This window comes from Lithobates pipiens, unplaced genomic scaffold (assembly GCF_037356315.1).
Source record: "Lithobates pipiens isolate NorthernLeopardFrog02 unplaced genomic scaffold, aLitPip1_a1.2 Scaffold_13, whole genome shotgun sequence".
NCBI classification, from domain to species: Eukaryota; Metazoa; Chordata; class Amphibia; order Anura; family Ranidae; genus Lithobates; species Lithobates pipiens.
In genome coordinates, this window is record NW_027507718.1 from 262,287,633 (window position 1) to 262,304,501 (window position 16,869).

At 41.8% G+C, this 16,869-nt stretch overlaps 1 protein-coding gene across 5 annotated transcripts in view; it reads left to right on the forward strand.

The window, feature by feature from the left end:
* Positions 1-16,869, forward strand: part of BMPR1B (bone morphogenetic protein receptor type 1B) — a 677,368-nt gene that overhangs the window by 426,743 nt on the left and 233,756 nt on the right. The gene's annotated exons all lie outside the window — the stretch shown is intronic.

A 16,869-nucleotide genomic window follows, 5' to 3' on the forward strand; every position in this document is an offset into this window, starting at 1 on the left:
TTTGTTTTTTTTATGGCATATCTCCTACAATCTGCTCCTTTCCCCCTGCCAACTAGGGCTATAAGGATTCATTTTCACTTGGGCCATCAATGTATCCCCTCTGAAAAGTTACCTGCAGAAGATTGATTTTCAGAAGTATTTGGCAGGCAACTTGGAGGTGACACGTTGCCTCCTCACTGTGTGTTTTAACCCATAAAAGCCTGTAGCAATGTGGCGCAACCATGTATACGGAGTGGTCGTGGCAAACCCTAATGAATCTGAATGCAGTACTACCACCAGACCCAAATGGTGGTATCATATTTGCAGCAATATAGCCAAAATAATTCTGCTCTCTCTCTCTCTCTCTCTCTATATATATATATATATATATATATATATATATATATATATATATATATACATATATATATATATGCATGACACAAGTGACGGCTGCAGAGGACCACACAGATCAACCCCTTCTAGAAATGCAATTTTTTCAGTGCAGCGTTCAGTGCCACAAATGGTGGTTAAGTATTGAGTCCTTTTTATACAGGTTTGGGTTTGTTGAATATTTTATAAGGTGACAGAGTCAATTTAATCCTCCATGGAGAATGGGAAAGGGGTGGGGCAAGGAGGTGCATATTTTTCTAAATACCTTGTGCTAAAAAAATTCCCTCTTATTGTAAAAAGTTAAAGTGATTGTAAAGTCAGAAAGTTTTTAATCTTAATGCATTTAAGATGTGTGCAGCAACCCCCCTCAGCCCCCCCCAATACTTACCTGAGCCCCATCTCTATCCAGCAATGTTGCAGCATTGTCTCGGCTGCCCGGGTCTCGCCTCCTCATTGGCTGAGACAGCAGCATGCCACCATTGGCTCCTGCTGCAGGTCAATCAAAGTCGATCAGCCGATGAAAATGAAAAGGGATGGGGCTGGGACACGGCTCTGTGTCTGAATGGACACATGCAGCTGGAACTTGGCTTGGGTACCCCCATACCAAGCTGCTTGCTGTAGGGGCACTCAACAGGAGGAAGGGGACCAGAGCGCCGAAGAGGGACCCGAGAAGAGGAGGATCTGGGCTGCTCTGTGCAAAACCAGCTGCAGGTAAGTATAATATGTTTGTTATTTTTAACTGAAAAAAAAAAAAAAACTAGACTATACAATCACTTTAAGAGTGTGTACTAAAGCAGTTTTTTTCCAACGAGGATCCCACTAAAAGAGTATATATCGTTTCATACATTCAGCTAGTTACATTGAAGGCAACATGTTGTTGTCTCACCCAGCCAAATATATTTTAAAGCAGGGGGTTATTAAAGAAAACTATTTTATTCTACACACCAGTCATTTTCTGGTGTCATAGTAATAATGATGATAGGAATAATTACCTCTCAACTCAGGGATAATAGATCCCATTAAAGAATGCTTGAAGGTAGCCATTAATGTAAATTGCTTCATCGTGTGTGGAGTGGGAAGAGACACTTCCGGCTTTTCTGAGTGTGTGGGAATTCCTGTGTGGACTTCCCTCAGGACAGACATATGATCCCAATAGGCCATGCATGCTCTTTTGGTTTCACTACACTTATCAAGTCATATGGTGATTATGATGATGCTTCCCCGATGTAATCATCATCAGAGGCTGACTGCAACACATGTGTAAGAGCATACCATTTCTGTGCCAAGGATCGCCTATTTATAAACCACGGAGTGACAAGCATGTTCCAGTACATTTATCCTGAAGATGATCAATGCTTTTCTGCAATATCCTGTATAATCTGCTTCTATTTATAAAGCAGCTGTATGCAAGAGCCTAAAACATAACAGGCTTCTTCTACATTATAGGGATAAAATTCTAATAAACTCTAAAAGAAATTACAAAAATAACACAAATATATTTTTTTTTGTTATATAAACATATTCTGCATAGAATATTAACTTGTAACACTGTCAGCAAGGGTTATTGTTTGCTGGACTCTGTCATGTGTTAGCCCCTCTTGCTGAATTCTGTATTCTGTAGTGATACACTGGATCTCACTTCATCACAAATCTAAGCCCTTGTACACACGGTCGGAGATTCCGACGGAATGTGTCCTATCGGACCGTTTTGTCGGATAATCCGACTGTGTGTGGTCTCCATCGGACTGTTTCCGTTGGAGTATCCGACGGACCAAGTTTTCCAACTTGTCCGTAAAATTTTCCGACAAAATGCTCCGATCGGACATACTCCGATTATGTGTAGCCTACACCGACGGACAAAGTGCCATGCATGCTCAGATCAAATTCCTAGACCAAAGCTATTGGCTACAAGCCTGAACATAGTCCCGTCGTAACAAAAAAACGTCATCACGTTATGTACAATCGGATTTTCTGACAACTTTGTCCGACCGTGTGTATGCAACAGTTTCGGACAAAATCCGTCGGACAAAATCCAACGGATTTGGTTGTCAGAATATCCGACCGTGTGTACAAGGGCTAACAAGTTAAAACAAGAGATTACCATTAGCCTATATGTTGACCATATGATCTCTATGTGACCATATGCACACTTGCATAAACACAAAAAAAAAAATGCAAGCAGTATCTATACTCTATCAATGCATTATCAAATGCATATCCATATTGCATTTGTTTTCAGTGAATGAGTTTTTGGTAGCTTTCCTGGAATTCAACAAAATAACATGCACTGATTAGCAAGGAGCAGAAGTCTGCGCGTATATATCATAGTTGCCAATATTGTCAAAAAATGTATACATTTTTGTCTGTACGCAGAGTCTTATTATAAGTAGGGGGCAGGGCATTTGTTTGTAGGCCTGATGTAGTGGGAGAAGAAAAAAAATGGATTGTGTAAAATGGGCGTGGTTTTAACAAAGTATTGGACGTGGTTTAAATGGGGCGTGTCGCAGCGGGTGTGTGGAGAAAGAAAGGGAGAAAGAGATAGGGAGGGAAAGAGAGAGAAGGAAGACAAGAAAGAGGAATTGAGGGACACCAGGCCCAGATCCTACACCACAATAGCAATATGTGTATTCCAGAAAGTTTAACAATCAGCAGATAAATATACTCCAAACAACTGGTGTTAATGCTGCAGTCATCACGGCACTATGGTTGTTATGGTGTCAGAATGATTGAAGAGCATTATTTCTATTATTACATTGTAATATAAAATAAAATAGTTCAACACACCATATGCTGAATCAGTGGGAGCCCTGAGTGTGTCACTTGCCACCATCACCTGCCACCAGATGCCATCAAGTGCCCCCAGCAGAGTCTCTCCCTATACCAGGCATTCCCAGCAGAGTCCCTCCTTACATCAGGTGTCCCAAGCAGAGTCCCTCCTTACACCAGGCATTCCCAACAGAGTCCCTCCTTACATCAGGTGCCTCCAGTAGAGTCTCTCCTTACACCAGGCATTCCCAGCAGGGTCCCTCCTTACAGCAGGTGCCCCCAGTAGAGTCCCTCCTTACATCAGGTGCCCCATTAGGGTCCCTCCTTACATCAGGCATTCCCAGCAGAGTCCCTCCTTACACAGGCATTCCCAGCAGAGCCCCTCCTTAAATCAGGTTCCCCCAGTAGAATCCCTCCTTACACTGGGTTTTCTCAGCAGAGTCCCTCCTTACATCAGGTGTCCCCGGTAGAGTCCCTCCTTACATCAAGTGCCCCTAGTAGAGTCTCACCTTACATCAGGCATTCCCAGCAGAGTCCCTCCTTACACCAGGCATTCCCAGCAGAATCCCTCCTTACATCAGATACCCCCAGCAGAGTCCCTCCTCACACCAGGTGCCCCCAGTAGAGTCCCTCATTACACCAGGTGCCCCTGTAGTGTCCCTCCTTACATAAGGTGCCCCTAGGAGAGTCCCTCCTTACATAAGGTGTCCCCAGCAGAGTCCATTGGTTCTGCCTCTCGTCAGATTGATAATGCATGATTTGATCTCTGTCGCCATTACAGAATACCAGCTCTCGTGGAGGCTGAGCCTGACTTGCCGAGGGGAAGAAACAAGAGGCGAAGCCCGGTCGGCTGCCAATAGAAATGGAGCTGCCACCAATCCCCTGCCCAGTGACCTTTCCCACAACAGGTTACAGACTGGCAGCAGGCCGTGGAGAGGGGGGTTGGCGGCAGCTCTATTTCTACTGGCAGCCACCCGTGTTTCTTCCCCTCGGTGAGTCGGGCTCCACGAGAGCTAGTATTCTGTAACATGGCGGCTGAGATCCTCAACAGTGTCGGCCCTGTACCTGTAGAGGTGACTCTGGCATTATCCAGGAGTCGGGACAAATGCCAATTTCCCGTGATTTTTCTCGGGACAAATAAAAGGGACAAGGGTTTAAATCCGGTGAATGTCTTGGGTCTGTTGGCATGTATGATTATATATATATATATATATATATATATATATATATATATATATATATATATACAGTGGTGTGAAAAAGTGTTTGCCCCCTTCCTCATTTCCTGTTCCTTTGCATGTTTGTCACACTTAAGTGTTTCGGAACATCAAACCAATTTAAACAATAGTCAAGGACAACACAAGTAAACACAAAATGCAATTTGTAAATGAAGGTGTTTATTATTAAAGGTGAAAAAAAATCCAAACCATCATGGCCCTGTGTGAAAAAGTGATTGCCCCCCTTGTTAAAACATACTATAACTGTGGTTGTCCACACCTGAGTTCAATTTCTCTAGCCACACCCAGGCCTGATGATTGCCACACCTGTTCACAATCAAGGCATCACTTAAATAGGAGCTGCTTGACACAGTAAGGTCCACCAGAAGATCCTTAAAAGCTACACATCATGCCGAGACCCAAAGAAATTCAGGAACAATTGAGAAAGAAAGTAATTGAGATCTATCAGTCTGTAAAGGGTTATAAAGCCATTTCCAAAGCTTTGGGAATCCAGCGAACCACAGTGAGAGCCATTATCCACAAATGGCGAAGACATGGAACAGTGGTGAACCTTCCCAGGAGTGGCCGGCCGCCCAAAATTACCCCAAGAGCGCAGCGACGACTCATCCAAGAGGCCACAAAAGACCCCACAACAACGTCCAAGGAACTGCAGGCCTCACTTGCCTCAGTTAAGGTCAGCGTTCATGCCTCCACCATCAGGAAAAGACTGGGCAAAAATGGCCTGCATGGCAGAGTTCCAAGGAGAAAACCACTGCTGAGCAAAAAGAACATCAAAGCTCGTCTCAATTTCTCCACAACACATCTTGATGATCCTCAAGACTTTTGGGACAACATTCTGTGGACCGATGAGACAAAAGTGGAACTCTTTGGAAGGTGTGTGTCCAAGTATATCTGGCGTAGAAGGAACACTGCATTTCATAAAAAGAACATTATACCAACAGTAAAATATGGTGGTGGTAGTGTGATGGTCTGGGGCTGTTTTGCTGCTTCAGGACCTGGAAGACTTGCCGTGATAAAAGGAACTATGAATTCTGCTGTCTACCAAGAGATCCTGAAGGAGAATGTCGGACCATCTGTTCGTGTACTCAAGCTGAAACGAACTTGGGTTCTGCAGCAGGACAATGATCCTAAACACACCAGCAAGTCCACCACCGAATGGCTGAAGAAAAACAAAATGAAGACTTTGGAGTGGCCTAGCCAAAGTCCTGACCTGAATCCTATTGAGATGTTGTGGTATGACCTTAAAAAGGCCGTTCATGCTCGAAAACCCTCTAATGTAACTGAATTAGGCCAAAATTCCTCCAGGACGCTGTAAAAGCCTCATTGCACGTTATCGCAAACGCTTGGTTGCAGTTGTTGCTGCTAAGGGTGGCCCAACCAGTTATTAGGTTTAGGGGGCAATCACTTTTTCACACAGGGCCATGATGGTTTGGATTTTTTTTCACCTTTAATAATAAACACCTTCATTTACAAATTGCATTTTGTGTTTAATTGTGTTGTCCTTGACTATTGTTTAAATTGGTTTGATATTCCGAAACACTTAAGTGTGACAAACATGCAAAGGAACAGGAAATGAGGAAGGGGCAAACACTTTTTCACACCACTGTATATATACACACAGTATAGAGACATATACCATATATATATATATATATATATATATATATATATATATATATATATATATATATATATATATAGAGAGAGAGAGAGAGAGAGAGAGAGAGAGAGAGACAACAGGAAACCGGAGATGAATACTGGAAGGCAGGTATATTTCCCTGTTACCTGGGTTGTGACACTTTTAAGGGGGACAGTGAGAGATGTTTTTGGGTACTCTGGTTCATACCTTTGTATAGGGTGAGGTGTTCCGGGGTAGTCAAGTTGAAGAGGAAATGACTGAGGTATTGCAGTTCTCTCAGTATTGGTAAGTCCTCATTTGGAAGTTGGAATGGAGATGCTCAGAGAGACTTTAGGTAGGAAAGAGCCTCCAACCCTGATTACAAGGATGTTTGTCCCAAAATGGTCCTATTCCTTCATTCCTCAGACACTTCTCATAATGTAAAATCTGACTACACACAAAACAAGACTTGTATAATAGTATTCCAAGAATGACTGAAGCCATTATAAAAGACGAAAGCTGGCCTTACTCCTCGTTAGTTCTTTAAGAGGTTGTAAACTCTTACATATACCAAGTGAAGTGACTGGCCTCAGGTGATACAAATAGATTAAACAAATCCTCCTACATAAGTTGTATCTGTCTGTCTACAGCCATCTTTCCCCAACATTTATTTAAAGTGCAGAATTATAAGGCTTGTCTGAGAGTTAAAATAAGGGGGAGGAGAGCTGAAGTCACACTCTGCGGAGCTCAGTGAGGAGAGCTCTGGGAGCTGATTGGAGGGAAGAAACACACATTTCTCCACACAGCTCACAACAACAGAACTGAGGCTGTCAACCAGCTGGAGCTCCCTCCCCCATCACCATATTTCTCGTTGTGTCAGGAAACCATGTCAGACAGGATTCATGCTGATAACAGAGGTAGCAGCAGACAGAAATAACACTTAGACCCCTTTCACACAAAGGCACTTTACAGGCACTATAGCGCTTAAAATAGCATCTGCAAAGCAACTGTAAAGCACCTCTCCTGTCACTCCAGTTTGAAAGGCCGAGGGGTTTCACATGGGAGTGGTGCGCTGGAAGGACGTCAAAAAAGCCCAGCTAGCAGATTCTTTCAGGCACTTTAGGAGCGGTGTATAAAGTGCCCCTGCCCATTGAGATCAATGGGCAGCAAGGGCTTTGCTAGCGCCCAAAAACCGTTGCGAGTGTGAAAGTGCCCTTAGAGCTTTTAATTGAGACATGTACACAATGTAGAGGGATATACTTTATTCACATTTCATGTCTGAGGTTTACAATCACTTTAATATGAACAAGGATTTACATTTTTTTTTTTCAAGCACACAGTGGGGTAAATACTTTTGATGTGGTACAATCATTTATTTGTGTTTTAGAGTTATTAGAGTTTAGAGTTATTTTAAAAAGCAATGGCCATATCTTTTTAATATTACTGTACATGAAACCCCTGGTATGCTTACAGCAGGGTTTGCAATTCAAATCTAATTTACAATTTGCTTATTATGATGTATTTGTACAGATATATAATGTAATATATTTTTGAGAAACTTGGATGTTGGTTAAATTTCTGTGAATGGGTTACATTGAAAAGCATTGATTTGTGGTAACCCTCACACAGCTGTTGAGATCTTTGGATTAAGAACTGAGAATGTTTGGCAGCCTATGAGCTAATTTGGCAAAACGATTGTTAATACATACTATATATAACATGTTTTTGGCAAGCATCCTCTAGTTCCATATTTGTCAGATGTAATCCAGTGGAAATGCTGCGCTTTAATGATATTAAATGCTATGAAGTTTGACGTTATTCCTGGATTTTATACCTGATGCATCCTTTTGTCTAATGATGACTCCATGGACTCACTGAAGGTTATGTACTGTGACGTTCTCTTAGCAGCAGGGAGCCAAATAGAGCACTTCAGGTGACATTTATTCAAAGATATATTTGTTAGCAAACATCAGCTTGCTCTATCTCCTTAAAGAACTATGACCTCTCATTATAAAGAATTATTATGAAAAAAAAAGGAAAAAAAAAGAAAAGAAAAGAAAGCGGCACAGTGGTGTAGTGGGTAGCACTCTCAACTAGCAGTAAAAAGGGTTGCTGGTTCAAATCCCAATCACAACACTACCTGCCTGGAGTTTGCATGTTCTCCCTGTGCCTGTGTGGGTTTCCTCTGGGTACTCCAGTTTCCTCCCACACTCCAAAGACATGCAGGTAGGTTAATTGGCTTCTGTCCAAAATTGGCCCTAGTATATGAATGGGAACCTTGGATTGTGGGCTCCTTGAGGGTAGCGACCGATGTGAGTGTACAATGTACAGGGATAGGGTCAATTGTAGACACTCACTCAGGATGGACTGGTGTCTTTATTCAACCTTACTAACTATGAAACTATAAAGAATAATTATGTGCTGCAACGGTTGAATTTCTGTGCATCTGCACTTATGGTTCTCTTTTAGCCCCCCTGCAATGTCCCACAAATACTCGTTGATCTTGCCAGCAAAGTTCACCATAATGCAGCTTTGAAGCTCCGGGCCCTCACACTGTAGGGCCCAGCAGGTGCACTGGACAGAGTTTCACCCTAACGACAAAGAGTAGACAGGTAGAGAAGATCCAAATGAATAAAATATTGACTCGAAGACCAGGGTTAGGTCAAAAGCCCTAATACATAAGAATACCAGTGTTAGGGAGGTGAGGGTGGTGGGAGTAAAAGGAGGAGGGGAGGTGGGAGGAAATGGGTGGGAGCGAGATGGGCAAGGGGAAAGAATGTTTTTCCACAAAGGTTGGGGTGTCTTCTCTGTTTCTTTCTCTGACAAATATGCTACAATTCTCCTTATTTCAGGGCTGAGTTGCCCCATTAAATGTAGACTAAAATATACTATATATAAAGCCTCATTTATCATGGTTGCCATTGTCACCGAGAGGAAGTGAAGGGAAATCCACAATTATTGGGCTGTCTACAGAACAAGAGTAGAGGAAATATCTTCTGCTGAGGACATCTGTTAGAGTGCAAGAGAGAGATTTATAGTTAATTCCAGTTGTGTCTCTCGAAAAAGAAATGCAGGAAAATCATTCAGTGGGGACACAGTCAGTAAAAACCTGACAAAAGTTCTAATTCATCCTTACTCTATCAAAAAATTATTTTGGCTGGAAGCACACTTTAATCTTGCCCCTAAATCTAACACTTAATCTAACTGCTACATTAACCCTCTATACTTGTACCCCTATGTACTCTTAAAGTGATATTAAAGGCTTTTTTTGCTTTGTTTTTAAATAACAAACATGTAATGCTCACCTGCTCTGTGCAGTGGTTTTGCACAGAGCATCCCGGATCCTCCTCTTCATGGGTCCCACTCCGGTGCTCCTGCCTGCTATCCTCCTGCTGAGTGCCCCCACAGCAAGCCATTGTTCTGTGTGTCTATTCACACACAGAACCACCCCCCCCCCCCCTCTCCTCATTGGCTCACTGGCTGTGATTGACAGCAGTGGGAGCCAAAGGCAATCACTGCTGCCTCGGCCAATGAGTCCCAGAGAGCCGAGGCTCTTGTGCACATTGCTGGATCGCAATGGGGCTCATGTAAATATTGAGGTGGCTGCTGCACAGGGAAGGTTTTTTACTCTCATGCATATGCATGAAGGTAAAAAAAACCTTGAGCCATTAGAACCACGTTAAAGCAGTTGTATGACTGCACAAGCGTATTATGAAAAACTATGGAAAAATTCTGAAATACCAGGAAGCTGACATTTCCCCTCGGTGTGTTTTCCGGGTTCATGGCTCCAGCGATGTGAGTAGCCGGAGCTGCGATGTCATCACTCCCGCGCATGTGTGTGGGAGACTTCTTTCCAGCAGCGTCTGCTGGTCCTTCAGCCAGAGCTTCACAGCACATGTGCCGCTGATGATAGCGGCTGCATGCAAAGTGCATATCTCCCAAACCGTACAGGTTTAAGAGATATTCATTTTACCTACAAGTAAGTCTTAATATAGGCTCACCTGTAGGTAAAAATACAAAAAAAGGGTATACAACCACATTAACCCCCTAAGTACTTGACCTCCTAATACTTCTAAACAAAGCCCTAAAATAACTATCCCCTTCTGTATATTTACCTCAACCTGTCACAGGAGTCTCTGGCCTGAAATCACATCCATTGCTTGCACATTGATCTCACCAATGCTAAAAGTAAGTGCTGAAACAGATACCGTTTACAAACTGTTTGTTGCCTTAGAAAATAAAGAAAACAATGCATAACAGTATTAATTATTCTGAAGAGTGCAACTACACTGTGTTATTGTTGCCTACTTGCCTTTTGTCACATTTTTTTGCAGCTGTTGGTTTCCTGTTGGGACAGTTGTAGCTGCTTGATATTTACAGTTGCCTCACTTCTGCTTGTGACAGGAAACTTGGTGGATACCTTTATCCTGCATACGCAGACATATGTGGACCCCACCAACAGGCCCTATGTAATCCAGCTGAACAAACATAGACAAAATGGAAGTGGATCCTGTTGGCTAGTTCAACCTGAAGCTCAATTTGTTAGGTCATAAATATAGCTATTGCTTGTACTAGTGTCTCTAGAACAGCTTATTACTAAGATATAAATAAAAGATATAGGGGGTTATTTACGAAAGTCAAATCCACGTTGCACTGTAAGTGCACTTGAAAGTGCACTGAAATTGCACTTTCAAGTGCAGTCACTCTAAATCTAAGGGGTAGATCTGAAATGAGGGGAAGCTCTGCTGATTTTATCATCCAATCATGTGCAAGCTAAAATGCTGTTTTTTATGTTCCTTGCATGTTCCCCTCGGATCTACAGCGACTTCACTTCCAAGTGCACTTGCAGTGCAAAGTAGATTTTCTTTTAGTAAATAACCCCCATATCATATTTTATTCAAGAATCAGGGCTTATCAGTGTTTAACATATAGTATACAAGTTGGTTAAAAACAAAATTGCGCTTCCGGGTGTATATAAGCTGCTAGCACATCAGCCTGTATAAGTTGACAAAATAACTAAAAAGTGCAGCACTAAAATAATAAACTTACACAACAATCACCGCATGTGAACAAAAACAATCCGATATGATAACGAACAAAACATAAATGAATAATAAAAAAAAAAAATTAATAGTCTCAAATGTGAAGTGACAAAGTAAATTGTCCTCATGCAAAAAAATCAGCTGTATGGAAACCACTTCATTGACATGAAGAGATCTTCATCGTGAAACAGTGTAGATGGATGAACTAAGTAGGAACCGCACCTTCACAATTATATCTGTAGAACATTCTTACCAGAACATTTTAACTCCCTTTTTACAAGAAGTCAAAATGTACTTGTGTATGGGAGGTTCAGCCTAGTGCATAGTGGTTGACTTGACTGTATCCATGAAAATAAAACCAGGGGGCCATGATGATGATCCGGGTGTTTATATAGGGATTTTGAGTGCAGGATCAGGTCTGCCTATATACGGCTTAGTGTTCACAACTTCTCAGGTGTAATGAACCGAGACATCGTAAAACTGCTGCTGATTGCCTTAAAGTAATAATACAGGTTCAGCTTTAAGAACTTACCTGCTCTGTGCAATAGTTTTGCAGAGAGCAGTCCTGATCCTCCTCTTCAAGGGTCCACCACTGGCCCCAGCATTCCCAGTCTGTAGGGTTAAATATTGAGTTGGCCCACCCTTTGCAGCTATAACAGCTTCAACTCAATAGCTTCTTCATGGCTATACAAACTTGTCAGGATTTATTCTTGACATGAAACATTTAGAAAATAAGACTTGTGACCTAATAGAAGTACACTTTATTGTTTTCACACATCCAAGGTCAAAGCATTGTTATATTGCTAATATTTACACTATTCGTTGTTCATTGTATTGAAAGCAAGTCGGTTTTTGCTTGACAAGTGTTACGTGTCAGCCAGGTGTAATGTGGAAAGCAAAGGTCATGTTACCTGCAAAACAATTAGATTAGGCGCCTTTCATCTATTGTCTTTCATTCGCTGTGGCACAACTGAGCATTCCCTTGCCTTCTTATGATACAATGAAAGTACCAATAATTCTATCCACTGCTCATTTGACTTTAGAAATATAGCCATAATTTATGATTTGCTATGGTTCACTTCATAGAAAGCATGTTTAGCAGCATTTGCTTACTCTCATGGGCCTATGTGCCACCACAATCCACTACAATAGCACATCCAAATCCTACATGTAGTTCAGACTTGGTGATTGGCTTTTCAGGTGCTGTATTTTGGCAGGGCGGTGGGAGTTTTTTGTATTCCCCCATTCCTGAAATGACTGGATATTTCTCCAGGTTGTAGTTAGTAAGTGAAAGGTCAGTAATGGTTACTGGCCCAATTTCCTGTAAAAAATGAGCCTATCCCCTAGCCCTGTATGGGTAAATGTACAAGTTCACTTCAATTTCCATTTTCTTCTGTTAATTAGCCTAAAGCTTTTTTGATGCATAGCTGCTTTTGGCTAGCACATATTTATTGTTTTTATCATTATTATTACTGATACTATTATACAATTCAGAACAAGAAGGTTTGGGGGGGGGCCTGCTCGTGTGTGATTGCAATCCAAAGGATTGGTAAACGTATTCTATTAATATACCTTCAGAATTTACAGGCACAACTTTTTTTCGGTATTTAACCCAGTTCTCATTTGTTTCTGCTTAAGGTAGGGAACCTTTTTCTCATGTCATAGAGTGATTTGTTTTGCTTTACTCCACAGTCACCACATAGAGGAAAACCATGTTTTTTTAGGGATCTATATAGGGTTATCATATAGCAGGGATATGCAATTAGCGGACCTCCAGCTGTTGCAAAACTACAAGTCCCATCATGCCTCTGCCTCTGGGTATCATGCTTGTGGCTGTCAGAGTCTTGCTATGCCTCATGGGACTTGTAGTTCTGCAACAGCTGGAGGTCCACTTATTGCATATCCCTCTCATATAGTAAATGTTCTGCATATACAAACCCTAAGGCCTCATTCACACATCCTTAACCACTTCCCACCCGGCCAATGTATATATACGGCCGGGTGGGAGCCGCCTGCTCCTGATAGGACGTTCAGGAACGTCCTTCAGGAGTAGCGGGATCGCGCGCGCGCGCGCCCGCGCAGCGGCGCGATCCCGATGTGCTCGTGTCACCCGGACACGGCACATCTCAGATCGGCAGGAGAGCTATGTGATTGGCCCTCCTGATCACATGACGGCCGTGTCCAATCACGGCCATCATGTGATGTAAACAAACAGCCGGTTGCTAGGCAATCGGCTCTCCTCTCCTCACACGGAAGTCACCGCTGAGGAGAGGAGAGCAGATCGCTGCAGCCGGCTGATGATCAGTGAGTATGGGCTGCTTTTCACAGGTTTTTACTCACTGATCATCAGTGTAGTGTAAACACACAACACACCACACAGTGAAAACACAGTCCCCACATATGTGCCCAAAACACACATGTCCCCAAAACATACATGTCCCCAAATAATAAAAACACATGTCCCTAATAATAAAAACTTGTCCCCCACATATGTCCCACTAAAATCACATGTCCCAATGATTATCTGCACACATATGTACGTGATCACCTGCACACATATGTACATGATCATTTGCGTACATATGTCCGTGATCACACAAACAGACAAAATTTGATTTTATTGGATTTCTTTTCAAATAGAAAAAAGAAAATATTGTTTTTTTCCCAAATTTCCGCTTTTTTTGCGCTTATATCGCAAAAAAAAAAAAAACGGAGTCGTGAATAAATAACACCAAAATAAAGCTCTATTTGTGCGAACAAAATGATAACAATTTCATTTGGGTACAGTGTAGCATGACCACGCAATTGTCACTGAAAGCGCTAGAGTGCTGAAAGCTGAAAATTGGGCTGGGAAGGAAGGGGGTGAAAGTGCCCTGTATTGAAGTGGTTAATGTCCATGGTGTGGCAAGAATACCTAGAGACAGCTGCTCAGCCTTTACAACTGGGTAATAGGCTGAAAGATCTGGGCTGTTCGCATGTATCCCCAGATCTGGCACTTGTCTGTGGTTAAGGACAGATGTCCACCCCCTATCTGCAATTAATCTTCATTTTTTTAAAGTAGTCTTACTGTGTTAACAAACCATTTTCATACATGCGTAGCTGCATTTTCACAATCGCTCCTGCTGTGTAATACAAGTAATTCCCAGCTGTCATTTTGACAGCCAGTGTATCAGGGTGGGGTGGCAGAGGAAGAGGATAATTTTAGGATGTATCTCTTATGTTTAAAATCCCCAAATGGTAAAACATGGACTCACTATGAATTGCATACTTTTTAGATAATTAAATTAACTTTGCAACAGAAGACATCTAAGTTAAGTCATTAATCAAATGGATGAGTAGTCAGATTTTGAGGGTTACATTATATACATAGATATTTGTATCTGAACTAAATTATACCAGAGAGCACAGTAATTAAGTGTAATACAAACATGTAAATTGTAGAAGTAGACTAATTGTGGTAAACCACTTTTGACACAACCTGTCAAATCACTTACATGTTGCTTATTAGTTTGTCAGGTTACCAACCCAACATGTTTTTTTTTTTTTTTTTATAAACTTCTAAAGTTTTATGCTAATCTACATCTGAATGAAATATAAACATACTCAAAATGCACTGAATGTTTTCCCTGTTCAGCAGAACAGCTTATGTTACTCATTAGTTTAAAATCTCTCACCAAATTAGAAGGGCAGTTAAAGGCTGATGCACCTGGCCCGGACCTGATACTGCCTCACTCATCAGCTTGATGCATAAACTTCCCCTCTGCCATCCACCTGGCCAGTTCTTCCTTATTATGCATGCCAGGAGATGGTCAAGTTTGATGAGGGCACTGCACATAATATAGTCACAGATTAGAATCAGTGCTTCATGTAATAATGTTGAAAAATATGCAATTGATCTAAAAATGAATGAAAGGTAGAATATGAATTTAGTGTTTTGCTATTTCTGTATGTTTACATAGCTTAAAATGTATAATCTTTTTACCAGAAGGTTTAATGTTGGTAATCTACAAAACAACAGTCATTGTGCCTGCCATGCATGAAAAGTCTCAAGGAAGAATGGATTTTTCTCATGCATACTCACATATATTTTAGTTGTAAACGCTCCATAAAGTTTATATGTTTTCTGGAGGTGAAGGAATAGCTGCTTATGATAGATTACTATTGATAGCATATATTTGTTGCTTTGCTTTTTGAATTTCCCATTTACCGTATTTATCGTCGTATAACACGCACATTCATTTTAAGAGGGAAGTTTCAGGAAAAAAACGTAAATTTGAAATAAGGAACTTTGAAGCAAAATAAAGGCCCATCTGCAGCCTCACCATTGCCATCAATGCAGCCTCACCATTGCCATCAGTGCAGCCTGATCGATGTCCATCTGCAGCCTAGAGGGGACAGGGAGGGGGGGGGGGGGTGGGACAAGTGCCGTCAAATCACATACAATGTGAATCTCCTATGATAAACAGAACAGAGGTCCAATGGTGGCCCAGGAGACGGGACTTCCTATTACAGAGGCCACCAAGTAAACATGAGATTCTCACTGTATGTTATGTGAAGACGCTCATCCTGCCCCCCTCCCTGTCCCCTCTGAGGCAAATAAAATTGTAGTATTGGCGTATAACATGCACACACTATTTGCCCCCAATTTTCAAAAGTGAGTGTTATACGCCAATACATACAGTAAATCAAAACAGTTTTATTGACATAAGTGGGCCCAGATCAAGAGCCATTCCATTGAAACCTATGTGAAACAACTTTAATGTTTGTGAAACAACTGCACTGTATAACTTTAATGTTTATCTTTAAAGTGGTTGTAAACCCTTACAAAACCACTTTGACCTACAGGTAAGCATAGATTAAGGCTTACCTGTAGGTCCAAGAAATATCTCCTAAACCTACACGGTTTAGGAGATATTTGCCAAAACACAGGCATCGCTGTCAACGGCGATATGCCGCGACTGCCGGCTCCCGTGCGCATGCGCGGTAGTGACGTAATCGCGGCTTTGCCGAATAACAGCGCCGGAGCAGCGAGACCCACGGAGAAGATGGACGCTCCGTACACAAGGGGACAGCTGTGACTTTGCTGGCTCCTGTGTCAGGTAAGTGACACATAATGGACTACTATGCAATGCATAGTATTCCATTATGCTTTACCTTTGCAGGGAATCAGAGGAAGTAAACCCATCGGGGTTTACTTCCTCTTTAAAGCTGAACTTTAGGAAGATAAAAAAATGTATGAGTCTCTTAATAAAAATCATTAAAGCGGTCTAAAGCACCAAACAGACAAAAAGATTTCCCCCTGCAAGTTGATGTCATAATATGCTAGTATGCGTTGCATACCAGCTTTAAAGTATAACTAAAGGCAAAACTTTTTTTCAGTTTTAGATGGACTAGAGAGGGATTAGAAGGTCTGTCAGGTTTTTATTGTTGTCTGTGCCCCCATTAGGTAAAGTCACCCTAAGTTGCCTTTAGTTACACTTTAACGTAAACCTGTCATGAGAGAATTTTGGGGGCTGTCATTGCTAACCTTCACATAACAATGCATACCACCTGGCTATTATACTGACAATGGATTTAATAGATTCTAAGTCACAGGTCTAGAAGAAACAGAGATATCTGGAAGGCCAGGGAAAAGTCAGTGGTCTTTATTTGCATACTCTGTGTATGTGACTCATGGGGGGCTATTTACGAAAGGCAAATCCACTTTGCACTGCAAGTGCACTTGGAAGTGCAGTCGCCCTAAATCTAAAGGGTAGATCTGAAATGGGGGGAGGCTCTGCTGATTTTATCATCCAATCATGTGCAAGCTAAAATTCTGTTTTTTATTTTCCTT